Here is a 6,000-nt window from a genome sequence, read left to right on the forward strand (position 1 = left end):
GAATAAATAAATAGATGCTAGACTCTACACTCTCTTGTTGGATGATGAACACCACTAACTGCGTAGGATTACACGAACCCTCAATGCCGGAGTTAACAAGCTCCACAATATTCGATGTTCATATTTAAATAACCTTAGTGTGCACGACAGATCAACACAACTAAACCAAGTACTAACATAGCATGCATACTGTCACCTTCACACTATGAAAGGAGGCATAGATCACATCAATACCATCATAGCAATAGTTAACTTCATAATCTACAAGAGATCACAATCATAACCTACGCCAAGTACTACACGATGCACACACTGTCACCATTACACCGTGCAGGAGGAATAGACTACTTTAATAACATCACTAAAGTAGCACACAGATAAATTGTGATACAAAACACATTGCAATCATAAAGGGATATAAATAAGCACTTCACTATGCCATTCATAACAGTAAATAAGTATTCTGTGAAATATAGCCCAAGAGACCCACACCGTGCACACACTGTCACCTTTACACACGTGGGACAAGGAGTCTCCGGAAATCACATAAGTAAAATCCACTTGACTAGCATAATGACATCTAGATTACAAGCATCATCATATGAATCTCAATCATGTAAGGCAGCTCATGAGATTATTGTATTGAAGTACATAGGGAGAGAGATTAACCACATAGCTACCGGTACAGCCCTGAGCCTCGATGGAGAACTACTCCCTCCTCATGGGAGACAGCAGCGGTGATGAAGATGGCGGTGGTGTCGATGGAGGAGCCTTCCGGGGGAACTTCCCCGTCCCGGCGGCGTGCCAGAATAGAGACTCCTGTCCCCCAGATCTTGGCTTCGCGATGGTGGCGGCTCTGGAAGGTTTCTCGTACCGTGGCTTTTTTCGTATCGAAGATTTAGGTCAGGGACCTTTATATAGGCGAAGAGGCGGAGTCGGAAGGTCGACGAGGCGATGACACACTAGGGGGGCGTGGCCAAGGCCTGGGCCGCGCCACCCTGTCGTCTGGGGCCCACAGGGCCCTCCTCTGGCGGCTCTCGGGTGTTCTGGAAGCTTCGTGGGATTCTAAGATGCTGGACGTTGATTTCGTCCAATTCCGAGAATATTTCCTTACTAGGATTTCTGAAACCAAAAACAGCAGAAAACAGGAACTGGCCCTTCGGCATCTCGTCAATAGGTTAGTTCCGGAAAACGCATAAATATGACATAAAGTATGCATAAAACATGTAGATATCATCAATAATGTGGCATGGAACATAAGAAATTATCGATACGTCGGAGACGTATCAGCATCCCCAAGCTTAGTTCCTGCTCGTCCCGAGCAGGTAAACGATAACAAAGATAATTTCTGGAGTGACATGCCATCATAACCTTGATCATACTATTGTAAGCATATGTAATGAATGCAGCGATCCAAACAATGGTAAATGACATGAGTAAACAAATGAATCATATAGCAAAGACTTTTCATGAATAGTACTTTCAAGACAGGCATCAATAAGTCTTGCATAAGAGTTAACTCATAAAGCAATAATTCAAAGTAGAGGTATTGAAGCAACACAAAGGAAGATGAAGTTTCAGCGGTTGCTTTCAACTTATAACATGTATATCTCACGGATATTGTCAATGTAAAGTAATATAACAAGTGCAATATGCAAGTATGTAGGGATCAATGCACAGTTCACACAAGTGTTTGCTTCTTGAGATGGAGAGAAATAGGTGAACTGACTCAACATAAAAGTAGAAGAAAGGCCCTTCGCAGAGGGAAGCATTGATTGCTATATTTGTGATAGAGCTTTGGTTTTGAAAAACAAGAAACAATTTTGTCAACGGTAGTAATAAAGCATATGTGTTATGTAAATTATATCCTACAAGTTGCAAGCCTCATGCATAGTATACTAATAGTGCCCGCACCTTGTCCTAATTAGCTCGGATTACCTGGATTATCATCGCAATGCATATGTTTTAACCAAGTGTCACAAAGGGGTACCTCTATGCACTTTGTACAAAGGTCTAAGGAGAAAGCTCGCATTGGATTTCTCGCTATTGATTATTCTCAACTTAGACATCCATACCGGGACAACATAGACAACAGATAATGGACTCCTCTTTTATGCATAAGCATTCAACAACAATTAATTTTCTCATATGAGATTGAGGATATCTGTCCAAAACTGAAACTTCCACCATGGATCATGGCTTTAGTTAGCGGCCCAATGTTCTTCTCTAACATTATGCATGCTCTAACCATTTTAGTGGTAAATCTCCCTTACTTCAGACAAGACGGACATGCATAGCAACTCACATGATATTCAACAAAGAGTAGTTGATGGCGTCCCCAGGAACATGGTTATCGCACAACAAGCAACTTAATAAGAGATAAAGTGCATAAGTACATATTCAATACCACAATAGTTTTTAGGCTATTTGTCCCATGAGCTATATATTGCAAAGGTAGAGAATGGAAATTTAAAGGTAGCACTCAAGCAATTTACTTTGGAATGGCGGAGAAATACCATGTAGTAGGTAGGTATGGTGGACACAAATGGCATAGTGGTTGGCTCAAGGATTTTGGATGCATGAGAAGTATTCCCTCTCGATACAAGGTTTAGGCTAGCAAGGTTTATTTGAAACAAACACAAGGATGAACCGGTGCAGCAAAACTCACATAAAAGACATATTGTAAACATTATAAGACTCTACACCGTCTTCCTTGTTGTTCAAACTCTTTACTAGAAATTATCTAGACCTTAGAGAGACCAATTATGCAAACCAAATTTTAGCAAGCTCTATGTATTTCTTCATTAATAGGTGCAAAGTATATGATGCAAGAGCTTAAATATGAGCACAACAATTGCCAAGTATCACATTGTTCAAGACATTATACCAATTACTTACATGTAGCATTTCCCGTTTCCAACCATATAACAATTAACGAAGCAGTTTCATCCTTCGCCATGAACATTAAAAGCTAAGAACACATGTGTTCATACGAACCAGCGGAGCGTGTCTCTCTCCCACACAAGCATTTATTCAAACAAAAACAAAAACGAAAGCAAACAGACGCTCCAAGTAAAGTGCATATGATGTGACCGAATAAAAATGTAGTTTCAAGAGAAGGAACCTGATAATTTGTCGATGAAGAAGGGGATGCCTTGGGCATCCCCAAGCTTAGATGCTTGAGTCTTCTTGAAATATGCAGAGATGAACCGCCGGGGCATCCCCAAGCTTAGAGCTTTCACTCTTCTTGATCACATTGTATCATCCTCCTCTCTTGACCCTTGAAAACTTCCTCCACACCAAACTCAAAACAAACTCATTAGAGGGTTAGTGCATAATCAAAAATCCACATGTTCAGAGATGAAACATTCATTCTTAACACTTCTGGACATTGCACAATGCTTCTGAAAGTTAATGGAACAAAGAAATCCATCCAACATAGCAAAAGAGGCAATGCGAAATAAAAGGCAGAATCTGTTAAAAACAGAACAGTCTGTAAAGACGAATTTTATTGAGGCACCAGACTTGCTCAAATGAAAATGCTCAAATTTAATGAAAGTTGCGTACATATCTGAGGATCACTCACGTAAATTGGCATAATTTTCTGAGTTACCTACAGAGAATTAGGCCCAGATTCGTGATAGCAAGAAATCTGTTTCTGCGCAGTAATCCAAATCTGGTATGAACCTTACTATCAAAGACTTTACTTGGCACAACAATGCAAAAAAATTAAGATAAGGAGAGGTTGCTACAGTAGTAACAACTTCCAAGACACAAATATAAAACAAAATTACTGTAGCAAAATAAACACATGGGTTATCTCCCAAGAAGTTCTTTCTTTATAGCCATTAAGATGGGCTCAGCAGTTTTAATGATGCACTCGTAAGAAATAGTATTTGAAGCAAAAGAGAGCATCAAGAGGCAAATTCAAAACAAATTTAAGTCTAACATGCTTCCTATGAAAAGGAATCTTGTACATAAACAAATTCAAGAAGCATAATGCAACAAGCATAGAAAGATAAAACAAATGCAGCTTCAAGATTTTCAGCAAAAAGAGAGGTGTTTTAGTAACATGAAAATTTCTACAACCATATTGTCCTCTATCATAAAGATTTTTAGTAGCATCATGAGCAAACTCAACAATATAACTATCACATGAAGCATTCTTATCATGAGTCTCATGCATAAAATTATTACTACTCCCAACATAAGCATAGTCATTCTTATTAATTGTAGTGGGAGCAAATTCAACAAAGTAGCTATCATTATTATTCTCATCATCAAATATAGGAGGCATATTGTAATCATAATCAAATTTATCCTCCATAACAGGTGGTACCAAAAGACTACTATCATTATAATCATCATAAATAGGAGGCAAAGTATCATCAAAGTAAATTTCCTCCTCAATGCTTGGGGGACTAAAAATATCAAGCTCATCAAAACCAGCTTTCCCAAGCTTAGAATTTTCCATAGCATTAGCAACAATAGTATTCAAAGTGTTCATACTAATATATTCCATGGGTTTTTTAATTTTCGCATCAAACCATCCATGTCTTAAATCAGGAAATAGAATAAGAAGCTCATTGTTGTCCATTATGCCTAACTAGTGTAAACAAGAAACAAAAAGATGCAATTGCAGGATCTAAAGGAAATAGCTTCGAGCACACACACAATGGCGCCAGAAAAGTACTGTTACCCAGAACCGGAGTATGAGTGCCTTTTACCTTTCCTCCCCGGCAACGGCGCCAAAAAAGTGCTTGATGTCTACGGGAGCTTCTATTCTTGTAGACAGTGTTGGGCCTCCAAGAGCAGAGGTTTGTAGAACAGCAGCAAGTTTCCCTTAAGTGGATCACCCAAGGTTTATCGATCTCAGGGAGGAAGAGGTCAAAGATATCCCTCTCAAGCAACCCTGCAACCACAAAGCAAGAAGTCTCTTGTGTGTCCCCAACACACCTAATAGGTGCACTAGTTCGGCGAAGAGATAGTGAAATACAGGTGGTATGAATAAGTATGAGCAGTAGTAACGGCGCCAGAAAAATGCTTTGCTGCCCAGCACTGGCGTGTGGTTGATGGTGGTAATATTACGGACAGTACAGATGCAGTAGAACAGTAAACAAGCAGCGATAGCAGTATTTAGGAACAAGGCCTAGGGATTATTGATACGTCCAAAACGTATCTAGTTTCCCGAACACTTTTGCTATTGTTTTGCCTCTAATTTGTGTATTTTGGATACAACTAACACGGACTAACGCTGTTTTCAGCAGAACTGTTCTGGTGTCTCGTTTTTGTGCAGAAATCCAACTTTCGGGAAAATCCTCGGAATTTATGCAGAAGGCCCTATTTTCCCAGAATACTGACGGAGCCAGAAGGTCAAGTAAGGTGGAGGCCCGAGGGCCCCACACCATAAGGCGGCGCGGCCTGGGGGGGCCCGTGCGGCCCTATGGTGTGGCCCCCTCGGCCGGCCTCCGACGCCCTCCTTCGGACTATTTATCGGCCTCGACCTAAAAACGCACGGGAAGAAGTCGAAGTCGCCAGAAACCCTCCAGAACGCCGCCACATCGCGAAACTCCGTCGCGGGAGCCAGAAGTCTCCGTTCTGGCACTCCGCCAGGACGGGGAATTGGAGGAGATCACCGCCGCCATCACCGCCAACGCCTCTACATCAACCAGCCATGTTTCCCCCATCCATGTGTGAGTAATTCCCCCGCTGTAGGCCGAAGGGGATGGTAGGGATTGGATGAGATTGGTCATGTAATAGCATAAGATTGTTAGGGCATAGTGCCTAGCGTCCGTAATTGGTACTTTGATGATATTGTTGCAACTTGTTATGCTTAATGCTTGTCACTAGGGCCCGAGTGCCATGATCTCAGATCTGAACATGTTATTGTTTCATCATGATATTCATTGTTTATTGATCTTACCTGCAAGTTGTATACACATGTCGCTGTCCGGAACCGATGGCCCCGAAGTGACAGAAATCGGGACAACCGGAGGGAAT

The sequence above is a fragment of the Lolium perenne genome, chromosome 3 (genome assembly GCF_019359855.2).
Source record: "Lolium perenne isolate Kyuss_39 chromosome 3, Kyuss_2.0, whole genome shotgun sequence".
Taxonomy (NCBI): domain Eukaryota; kingdom Viridiplantae; phylum Streptophyta; class Magnoliopsida; order Poales; family Poaceae; genus Lolium; species Lolium perenne.